We start from the raw sequence: 12,675 nt of genomic DNA on the forward strand, positions 1-12,675 counted from the left end.
GCTTGTGTGTGTGTCTGGTGATGAAGGAGGTAAGAGCTGAAGGCAGTTGTGGATGCAACCACCGGACATTTAGAGGGGCATAATCGAAAGGAACGTCTAAGTCCGTTTGCGTCTAAGTCGCAAGTCGTCCAAAGTAAAAAACAGCCTAGGACACATTTTCGAAAAATACGTCCAAAATTTTTTTGTTTCGAAAATCGTCTAATTATACGTCCTGCCGATCTGAACGTCCAAGTCGCTAAATCGTCTATCTTTATACCACATTTTCATCCAACTTTTTTGTCCAAGTCAAAAATGCCTAGAACAAGTCCTGTTGGACGTGGGAGGGGTCTGCAAAGTGATGGACTGAACACCCAGACATGGCACCTAAATAGTGGGGTACCTTACAGGGCACTGCTGTGAACTTCACAAAAAGGGTGTCATGTCTTCTCCTCACTACAGCTCCCTTATAGGTCATGGTGAGCCCCCCAAACCACCTCCAGAATCCCCTAGACCCTCTTATCTACCACACCAATAGCCCTTATGGCTGCAGGAGCCACTTATATGATAGTACAAAAGAGTTTTGAGGGTGTATTGGGGGAGTGCACATGTTTCAGTATCAATGCAGTGATTACAGGGGCTTATGGGCATGGGTCTTCCTCTCCATGGGTCCCTACCCCACCCCCAAGACGGCTTAAGCCGCCTCTGTGCTAGACGACTAGGCTTTCCTATGCCAGGCGGCCAGGTGATGATGGTCTGGAGGCTGAATTTTAAAGGTTGATAACAATTTTTATTGGGCTGGGGGGGAGTCAGTGATCACTGGGGTAGTGTGGGGGGGTTTGTATTATGTGTTTGCAGTGCTTATCTGGTGACTTTAGGTGGGTTTTTGTGACTTAGACCATGTTTTAAATGGTCTAAGTCACAACGTCCAAGTTCCGTTGAACCTGGGCTGTATAACTTTTGGTTATACAGGCTGTATGACTAAGTCTAAGCCTATCCACGTCCTGCCCAAATTCCTCCCTCGACACTCCTCCTGAAATGCCCCGATTAGCTATGGTCATTCAGCGGCACTATGAAGGCCTAGGTCATTTAGAAATTTATCCAAAACCCGTTTTGATTATTGGCACTTGGACGTATTTTGACAATGTTCGTCCAAGTGCCGACTTAGGCCGGTTTTTGGACATTTTTCTCTTTCAATTATGAGCCCCATAAGGCACAAGTTTTCCATAAAGAATCATGTTGGGTTTTTTTTGTAATATTTATTAAAAATACCAAGGGCCTCAAAATAGTTGGTCCAAAATCTTGTCTCTTGCAGTTGATACTTTGATAGTTTTTCACTTTCTGCATGTTGCACTGGAACCTTTCAGCTGTGAAATTATCAGAAGCAATTAAGTAAATATTTATATAGTTTATAAATATTTCCTTAATTGCTTCTGATAATTTAAGATAATCCATAATCCACATTTTGGATTTGTAAGTACTTACTTCATGCAAAGTTATCATTTCTTTAATAAGACATTAACTATTTTTGCTGCAGCCCTCCATGTACCTACAAATCCAAAACATGGCCCTGCAAAGGGTTTGGGTTTGACACCACTGGTTTAGTCACAAAGTTTCTAATATTTGCAAGACAACACCAACTGGCAGGTCTCACATATTTATATTTTAGTACCTACCTACAGCTTCATCCTACCTTAGCATAGAAACGCGTTGCAGAAGGGGGCCATCCCTACAAAGGTACCATCTCTTGCCCCACTGCACCCCAGCTGGAGAATCACCATTGTGTGGCTGAATCATCCTGCTTGTTCACAGAGCAGGCAAAGTTATTAACCTGTAACAGCAGTTCCCCATGGACAGCCACACAAACCCACCCACCTCCCTTCTGAATGAACCAGCTGGGAAATTTTGAATAATGAGAGGACTAGCACACACCTATATACCTATGCATGTTCAGAGGAGATTCCCCAAAAGCCTTCCTCTGAGCTCTGGGAGAGAAAATCCGATGTGGGCTTGTCAAATGATGTCATCAATGTGTGGCTGACTTTTCCTGCTATCCACAGAGAACCTCATTTACAGGTAAGTAACTTTGCTTGCCTGACTCACCATCACTAGCAATCTCAGAGTGTCCCTCTGAGAAATTCTAGGAGGGAGTATCCATTTGATCTTCCCATGATGTATCCCCTCCTTCTCTAACAAAGCATAAGGGCACCATCTTACCTGCCAATTCTAGTGATGTTGGCTCTTGCTTCCTTTAAATGCCTAGAGGGAAAAAAAAATCAAAAACAATCTACAAATAATCATGTTCTTACCCAGTAGATGGTATTAAATCATCCTGTTATTTCAAGGGACAAATTAAAACGATTTCCTTCCAACTTTTTGCTTTCGTGTTTTGAACTGATTGCATTGTACCTCAGATAATGGAATGGCTGATGGACATTGTGAGCGTAATTCAATTGAGAGTCTTCTGATAATGGAATAAGGCAGGATTTGGGATTAAACTATGCCCTTCATGAGGCTTTTAAAGGCAGAAGGTGAACTGCTGTGCTATCCTGTGTCCCCTTTAATGGCTGGCTGGGTTAGGCTTAGAAATTTTGTTTGGGTAGGAGGAGAGCTGTTCACTTTGGCTAGAGATTCGGCCAGAGAGACTGTTTTAGAGACAGGACAGTCTCCTGCATAAAGTGGCTGAGAGCTGCTGATTCTCCATGAATCACCCAGAAAGAATCCTCGGCCATTCTCTGAGACCTTCTAACTGTACTTTCTATGCATCCAGAGTAAGCACAAGCAGTAAAATCTTTTAAGATATTTATGATGTTTGTTCACTGGGGAGCAGATGTGGAAAAAAAATCTGAATACTAAGTAAAGAGAAGCCTTCTGGGATTCATTCCAGAGCTCAAGAAAAGTTAAATTAGACCACAAAATAGGAGCACAAAGTGGAAGGTGACAGCAAAGGAGTTATATATGAGAATGCATCACCTCTGGAGCTTCTGCCATCTTAATATTCCTTGATAAAATCAGCTGAGTAATACTGTAAAGGGCACAGGCTCAGCTCAGGCAGTTAATGCAGAAACTGGAGAGAGGGATTTTGCGTTCTGGGATGCACTGGGAAGAGGCCTAAGGCTCTGATTGGCTCAGATACCTAAGGCCCAGCATTTTAATAGCCTACATTTCAGACTTCTGTCATGGCTCTAGAGAGAAGCCTAGGGCCGCTTAAAATCACCCAAGGCCACTTCCAGGTGAAACCACGCCCACACCCAGCCGTGGGCTAGCATAGGTGTCCCTACACGTTTCTCTAGACCTGCAAAGATGCCTGCAGTGTAGCCTGCCTGCCTCAGGTAAGTTTTATCTAAAAGCGTGCGTCCCAATTGGCTGGTTAGACAGCGATAGGACACCTACCACTGCCTAAAATCAGGACGCCACTTATAGAACTTGCCCCCAAGTGTTTATTCCAATAGGATTTAGCACAGTACAGCCCCTGATTTTTCATATTCAAATTTAAATCACTATTTGGCCGAATACAAATAATGTACTTGGGAATGAATCAAATCAAATAAAAAATATTCAGTACAGTCCTACTGGATACTGCTTTCCTCCATTAACTTTCTTTCCAGGGTCTCCTGTCCATTTGTCATTTTTCTCTCTCTCCTCTTGTCTTCTTCACTGCCTCCACTACATCCATTTCTGATACTGATCTTTTCCTTTCAGCTGTCTTCTGTTTTTCTGCATCTCTGTCCACTCAGATTTCATTCATCTTTGCTATCTAGTCTTCATTCTCCTTTTCCACTGCACCTACTTATAGCTTTCCATTTCTTTCCCTCACTCAGGTCCTCTAATTCCTCTTTCTCTTATTGCACAATCTTTCTTTAACTCTTCCTTCTTTCCCCCTGCCATCCAGCATCACTTTTCTTCCTCCTTCTCTTTCTCTCCTGCAATCCAGCATCTCTTCTCCATCTCTCTTCTCCCTTCTAACCAGCCTTCCTCAAGTTCAAGTTCAATTTATTTAATATACCGTAAATATAAAACCAAGGTTAAAATCTAAGTGGTTTACAATGAATATAAATTGTAGAAAGGAAAAGCAATATATAAAACAAACTTTGTTACACTTAAAGGAATAAACAATAAGGTTAGATTACAATAAAATTTGTATAGAGAAATTAGGAAAAATGGAAAAAATGGGGTTTCAAGTTTATTCATATTATTTGATTGAACGCTTTTCCAAATTACAAAGCGTTGTACAAAAGATAAAAATATGATTTTAGAGAAATCACTTATACATAATACATTAACCAGACCTACATGGGTAATTGCTTTTTAAAACCATGGGAAACAATAGGAAAGAGGGGAGGAAATACAATTTTTAAAGAAAAAGTACATAAAAGGGAAGTACATAAGGAGGGTAGGAAGAAGAGGATTGCTGGCAGAAGTGGGGTCGAATAAGAGAGCTATTAGAAATCTTGTTTTGGAGATGGCAGAAATCGTAAAGTATTACCTTTTAAATGGACTTTATATTTTCAGTTAAAGGCTTCTTTAAAAAGAAGGCACTTTAAGCTACTCTTAAATTTCTGCGAATCTTGTTCGAGTCTTATAAATAAAGGAAGAAAATTCCAAATCTTGCTTAAAATAAAATAAAAAGAAATTTAAAATATAAAAAAACCCAACTATGAACAAAATGCTTGCGAAAAATAGAATGCCTTCAATTGAGCCTTGAATGTGAGGAATGAATTTTCATCACGAAGATAAGTAGGAAGAGAATTCCAAAGTCTAGGTGCCATAACAGAAATTGAAGAGTTTCTGTGTACATCAAGAAATAACGGCCTAAAACAGGGCTGCCCATGTCCGGTCCTCAAGATCTACTGACAGGCCAGGTTTTTAGGAAATCCACAATGAACATGCATGAGAGAGATTTGCATATCAAGAAGGTAGTGCAGGCAAATCTCTCTCATGCATATTCATTGTGGATATCCTGAAAACCTGGCCTGCCAGTAGATCTCGAGGAACGGACTTGAGCAGCCCTGGCCTAAAAGAAGGAACACTCAGTAGATGTTGATTTGAGGAACTAAGGCCTCCTTTTTAGTGCCGGGAGCCGCGCTGAATGCCTCGCACTGCTCCCGATACTCATAGGAACTCTATGAGCATCGGGAGCAGTGCGGGGCATTCAGCGTGGCTCCCCATGCTAAAAACTGCTAGTGCAGTTTAATAAAAAGTGGTATAAGAGTTATCAATGCAGTATGATGAACTAGAAAACTAAATAAAAAAGAAGGCAGACCAGAAGACATAACTTGAAAAAAAATGATATTATATTTAAATGGAATTCGATAAGCTATTGGAAGATTGTGTTCCGCTTTTCGAAGTGGAGTCACATGATTGAATTTTGAGCATCCATACAGTAATCTTACCGCAATATTTTATACTAACTGTAAACGATGCAACTGATAATTTGAAAGACCAATCAAGATTGAATTATAGTAGTCAAGAATAGATAGAACTAAAGAATGAATCAATATACGAAGAGAACTTCATTGGAGAAATGAACGAACAGAACAAATTTGTTGTAAAGCAAAGAATGATGAAGATACAACCTTAGAAATATGGGTATGAAAATATAAGGTATTATCTAGTGTTACTCCCAAAATTTTAGTTGTTGTTGTAAGTGAAAGTGACACACCATTCATGCTGAACTTTGAAGGATTAGAAAGTGGTATACCTGGTATACCAGAGGAAAAATGCATTACTGCGGTCTTCTGAGAGTTAATTTTCCTCCTCCCAACCATTATCTCTTCTCTGACTCCATCCCTGTGGCCAGTTCAGAAAGCTACCGCAGGCTGCAGTGCATCCTTAATAACCACTGAATGCTAAAATGGTTTTTGCACTGAGGTTTTCTCCCATGGTAGACAGCGTACAACATATTAAAATGAATACTAAAGAGCTTATTAGGTAGCCTGCAGCAATTCAGGGCTATGCACTGATGTCTACTGAGGGAGCTCAAAGCCAAACCCTACAGTCAGGACTGAAGCTGGCATAGAGCCTCCACTGCCAGCATCAGCCCCACCTTTCTCTCCTTTGACTCACTCTGGCACCCTCCAAACCCCTGGCATTATTGGCATCCCACCACCATCACTGACAGGACTCATGACGCCCCCACAACATGACTAGCCCTCTCCCTCCCCCCCTTGACCCAACCTGAACTGAATTTTACAAAAATTAGTCCCTGGTGGTCTAGTGAATCAGCTCGCTTCCTTTCCCCTGCCCCATCCCCAACAGAAATAACACATTCCCTGATGTCTAGTGGCTATCGCACACCCTATGACCCCTCCCCAAGACCCCCCAGATCCCCATATCTCAAAAAAGGCAGGAGCGATTCCCACTTGCTCCTGCCTCCCATGCCATCTTCTACAAAATGGCAGCACCCTGCCCCCATGTGGGGCATCCTGGGATGCATCAGGTGTGGCCAGTCTGCCTTATAAAAGACGACAGGAGTGGCTCTGAATGTGCTAGGCTATGAAACCGCTGAGGCAAAGTGTAATGATACAAATGGGTCCATTTTTGAAGGGTTTAGCCAATGGGCTTCAATAATAAATTTGAAATTCTATAACTGGGCACAGGCAGTTAGTTACATCTTGCATTGCATAAGTAATGCTCTAATTTACATATATGCACACCAGTGCACTATGCGCCAATCTATTAGCACCTTACTGCATACCTGCAGGGGCATACACATGGGCAGAGGATGGGAGGGGCATGGGTGTGTCTCCAACTTATGCAAGTAACTTATAGAATAAAATTCATTAAAGCTGAAGCAAGATCATTTATGCCTGCCATTGACCTGGTGTAAATGGTCGTGCTTAACTGTACATGTACCAATATGGGTTTACATAAGGGCATCTTGGCACACAGATAACATTATAGAACTGACACTCAGCATGCAGCATTGTTACATGTAACTAAAGGCTCCAAGTTATAAAATTGTACTCTTTGTTTAGAAATGTTTCCCTACCAAGAAGCTTAAATTAAAGGGTGGATAAATTTAAGCCTGTCAAAAAAGAGGTCAGTTCTAGAGATATTCCTGGGACTGGCATTTGATTCAGCTGGATAGTGCTGATTCTGAGCAATTAATTCTGTGAAGAAAAAAACAGGGGAAAAAACAACACCACAGACACAAATATGCAGGAACCAGAGTGGAATTGTCCAGATAAGACTGATGTGCACAAAAAAAGTATCCTCCAATTCGTTTGATAATATGAAGATCTTTATTATTCCAACATCAAAATGACACTTTCACCAACTCAATGACTCGACATGTACATGTTTCGGACATCAGGCCTGCCTCAGGAATCTATAGATACATATGTGAACATATAGAAAATAGCATAAATAACTACATATCGAATACAATTCAAAAAGTCAAAATACATGTAAAAACCAAATAAATGGACCATGAAGACGCATATATATCATAAGAACATAAATTGAACATTACTTAATTTAATAACAATAAAAACTATCAAATATGATGCAATAAATAATACTTAATAAAAAATTTTTATATAAAAAATTAATAACTGACATAATTTTTCAATAAAATCATTACGCTATTTTAATAACCAATTTAATGAAGCTGGCACTTCTTATTTTGTTCAAACCTTTATCATTAATTTAATAACAAATCTAATGTAGCTGACACATCTAAAAAGACATCTAAAAAGACAAGGGAACAAAAAAGGAGTAGGGAAAAGCTTCATAAATTACGTAAAAATATAGATCACCAGCACCAAGTTTTGATTAAAAACCTAAAACATAGATAATCGCCTAGACTGAATAGTATACATCTCAAAGTGCTGATAAAATTGAAAAATGAACTTGCCAAGCTATTGTTAGTAATTTGTCATTTTTCTTTAAAATCCAGCATAGTACCAGAAGACTGGAGAGTGGTCAACGTGATGCCAATTCTTAAAAAGAATTCCAATGATGATCCGGGAAATTGTAGACTACTGAGTCAGACATTGATGCCAGGCAAAATGGTAGAGGCTATTATAAAGAACAAAATAACAGAGCATATACGTAAGCATGGATTAATGAGAGAAAGCCAACATGGTTTTAGCCAAGGGAAATCTTGCCTCAGCAATCTACTGCATTTCTTTGAAGGGGTGAATGAACATATGGATAAAGGTGAACCAGTTGATATTGTGCATTTGGATTTTCAAAAGGCATTTGACAAAGTAACTCATGAAAGACTTCTGAGGAAATTAGAAAGTCATGGTGTTAAGGATAAAATCACTGTCTTTGTAATTTATATCATGTCTTTGTAAGAATGTGAACTTTTACCTTTTACGCTATGCTTTACACCAGTGATCGAGTTTATTGCAAAACTAATGTCAGGAAACTGAAACCCAAACATGACAGCAAAACCACAAATGAACTTAAATAATTAAATTGGTTTATTAGAAGAATTAATTTGACAAGTCAAGGCAAAATTGAACTACTGCAATGAGTTAATGTACAACTGGAGGCCAATAAATGAATTACAGTTTGATCAGAGTGTAAACTCTTTAAAGGTAGCTAACTAACTCTTATCTTATATAATATATCCTACAGATAAACTAGTTTCTCTCTATAAATGTAACTAAATCTTTAAATTAAATTACCCCAAGTACTGATTTTCTCCCAGTACTGATTTGCACCCAGCAAAGGAAGGGGACCAAAACAGGAGCAGGGACCAAAGTCACCAGCAGACCCCACCTTCATCTCTGAATACTTTTATTCATAAATTTTACACCATGTGTCAAGGTGGAAAGTCCCAAAAATTCATGCATCTGTGGCTTAGGGCACATGTTTTCTTTGCACAACTTCTCTAAGGAGGAGGCCAGATACACAATACCTAGAACTTCTGCCGGTCCAAGTCATCTTGCCCCAACATCTTGGCATGTCATGTCACTGATAAGTCCTGTTCTCTTCAGCCAGATACACAATACCTAGAACTTCTGCCGGTCCAAGTCATCTTGCCCCAACATCTTGGCATGTCATGTCACTGATTAGTCTTGTTCTGTTCAGCCCCCTACATATTTTGCATGATCATCCATATTTGGGTCCAACTTAAACATATGGTCATAGCCAGTTATCAGTCAACCAAGCAAAAGCCCATTGCTGAACTGAAAAGCAACCTAATTATGCAATCAGGATTGTCAGCCATTTTAAAGAGAGGAGAAAAAAAATATCCCTCTAGACTTCCATTCTTAAGTTAGTCACTGTCTCACTACCTATCATCCTATATTCCCCATTCATGTTAATAAAATAATATACTTACCCCCTCTTTTACTAAGGCGTGCTAGCCGATTTAGCGCGTGCTAAATGCTAATGCATCCCTAGAATATAATGGAAACGTTAGCATTTAGCACGCGTTAAATCGGCTAGTGTGCCTTAGTAAAAGGACCCCTTAGTTTCTTACAATGGGATAGGAGGTAATGTCCTATTATGGATTAAGAACTGGCTGAAAGACAGAAAATAGAGAGTAGGTTTTAATGGTCAATATTCTCAAGGAGAAGGGTAAATAGTGGGGTTCACCAGGGGTCTATGCTGAGATCGCTGCTTTTTAACATATTTATCAATGATCTAGAGATGGGAATAACTAGTGCGATAATTAAATTTGCTGATGACACAAAGTTGTTACATTGCAAGAGGATTGTGAAAAATTGCAAGAGGACCTTGTCAGACTGGAAGACTGGGTGTCAAAATGGCAGATGACATTTAATGTGGGCAAATGCAAAGTGATGCATGTGGGAAAGAGGAACCTGAACTCTAGCTACGTGATGCTGGGATCTTTGTTAGGAGTCACTGCCCAGGAAAAGGATCTAGGTGTCATTGTTGAGGATACGGTGAAACCTCAGCTCAATATGCGGTGGCAGCCACGAAAGCAAATATAATATTAGGAATTATCAGGAAAGGAATGGAAAACAAAGATGAAAATGTTATAATGTCCTTGTATTACTCTTTGGTACGACTGCAACTTGAATACTGTGTGCAATTCTGGTCACCGTATCTCAAAAAAAGATATAGCGGAATTAGAAAAGGTTACAGAAAATGATAAACGTTTTGGGACAACTTCTCTATGAGGAGAGGCTAAAGCGGTTAGGGTTCTTCAGCTTGCAGAAGAGACAGCTCAGGGGTGATATGATAGAGGTCTATAAAATACTGAGTGGAGTAGAAAAGGTAGATGTGAATCACTTGTTCACTCTGGTGGAGGAAGAGAAAGGGGGCAGGGTGGTATGGAAGGGTGGTGGAGGGAGAGAAAGGGGGCAGATGCTGGTGGAATTGTGTGCAGGGACAAGGAAGGATACTGGATGGGATTGGGTTGGAGGAAAGAAAGGGGGCTGATGCTGATGGAATTGTGTGCAGGGAAAGGGAAGGATACTGGATGGAATTGGGTTGGAGGGAAAGAAAGGGGGCTGATGCTGATGGAAGTGGTGGGAAGGGAAAGGAGAGAGTGAAATGCTAGACCATGGGGGTGTGGGAAAGGGAAGGGAAGGGAAGAAGAGAGGAGAGAGATGCCAGACCATTGGAAGAGGGAATGGAAGAAGATGGATGCCAGACCAATGAGAGTAAAGGGAAAGATGGAAGGGGGAGGCATACAGTTTCTGGAAGTGGCACAGAAGGACAGAAGATGAAAGGAAGAGAGTGACAAGAAGATGAGGAGAGCAGAAACCAGACAAGCCAAAGGTAGAAAAAAAATTTATATTTATTTTTTTATTTTTTGCTTTAGGGGACATACATCGCTGTTTCTGTGGTATTGCATTGTATGCAGAGTCCAGCTTCTTGGTGGTTTTATTTAACCTTTGTCTACGTATTTCTATTTTACAAAACTGTAGAGCATTTTTTTAGCACAGGCCATGGCTAAAAACCATACTACAGTTTTGTAAAAGGGGGGAGAGGTTAGTTTGTGATTACATATTCCATACTAGGTGAAGGTGTTTTCTGTGATCTGTTTGTATGAAAGACATAGTTTTTTGTTAGCGTTGACTGGCCTTGTTTGGCGAAATGCATCAGGCATGGTTCTTGGGAGCACCTTGAATTAACCTGATTTGAATCTCCTTATTTTCTGCCAATCTTCTTTTGTTTCATGTTGGATTCTTTAGTGGACTGCTTGTCTTTTTGTTTCGTTGCAAGGTAACATACATGGAGTGGAATGAACTAGAGGAGTTACAGATTTGGTTGTTTATACATACATATGGGTTACAGTTGGTTGATGTAGAGTGAGGCAGTTGAGAGGCATTGTAAACTTGGTTATTAATATAGACTTATATTTCGGATAGTATTACTGCTTTACAAATATTTGAACACTTTTATATATGCATGGAAAGGGTTCAGAGTTAAAGTCCTGGGTAAGTAGGTGGGAAGGGAAGGGAAGGGAAGGAAGGGGATTCAGAGATTTTGGGGGTTGCATAGAAGAAAAATTGTGCACTGGTATGCTAATCTTTGTTTGTTTTAAATTAAAAAAAATAAATACAAATGGAAATAAAGAAGTAAATAAGAAAACAGACAAATGGAGGCAGGGCATGGGCGGGGCAGGGCCAGGGGGGCCCAGTGTATTTGTGTGCCTAGAATTAATCCTGCCCTGCACACATCTACTACCCCATCTGTAAAAAAGTATTTCCTTGGATTACTCCTGAGCCTATCACCTCTTAACTTCATCTTATGCTCTCTCATTCCAGAGCTTCCTTTCAAATGAAAGAGGCTCATGTCATGCAGATTTATGCCACTTAAACATCTATCATATCTCTCCTCTCCTGCCTTTCTTCCAAAGTATACATAATGAGATCTTTAAGTCTGTGTCCAAACAACTTATGATAAAAACAACCGACCATTTTAGTAGCCTTCATCTGGACTGTCTCCATCCTTTTTATATCTTTTTGAAGGTGCGGTCTCCAGAATTGTATACAATATTCTACATGAGATCTCACCAGTCTTATACAGAGGCATCAATACCTCTTTTTTTATTTTTTTTTTTACCTGTCTTAGGTAACGCTTTAATCTAATATCATAGGGGAAGCTTTGCAAAAGCCAGACATTTAAAAGACTGGCTGGTGCAAGTCTAGCCCCTGCAGTAAATGGGAATTAATATCTTTTTGCCTATTTTTTGGAAGAGCTGAAGGGAGCAGGTTTCAGTTTTTCCAGGTATAGGAAGCATATATAGTTCTCTTGGGGAACAATTAAGCACAACTTGTGGGAGATGCAAATGTATGCTTAAACATTTTGCTCACCAGAAAACAATTTTGCAGTGGTGTGAGACGGGGGAGGAAGACGTGTCTCAAAGCTGCAATCTATCACTGAATATAAAGAGACTGTGTGCTGGCCTTTCTCTAAAGATTCTCTTGTGTTCTGCAGCTAGTGAGGGGGGCTTCAGAACAGGGTGAGGAGAAGGGAAGGACATCCTGGCCCAGGAGGACCCCAGAGCAGCTGATTTTTAAATGAAGGGAGGGATGGGAGGGCATGTGATGGACCTGGGAGTGTGGGGAGGAGGAAGGGAGAGATGCTGGGAGGGCATTTGGTGAGTGGGGAAATCAGAGGAGGGGCAGTTAGATAAGAAATTGGGAGCCTCTCCTTAATTTCTATCCTGGGCCCCAGCATGTCTAACACAAGGGTTGCCAGATGTCTGGGTTTTCCCGGACATGTCCTCTTTTTGAGTCCGGGCGGCATTTTAATTTTATAACT

The sequence above is a fragment of the Geotrypetes seraphini genome, chromosome 8 (assembly GCF_902459505.1).
Source record: "Geotrypetes seraphini chromosome 8, aGeoSer1.1, whole genome shotgun sequence".
Lineage (NCBI taxonomy): Eukaryota > Metazoa > Chordata > Amphibia > Gymnophiona > Dermophiidae > Geotrypetes > Geotrypetes seraphini.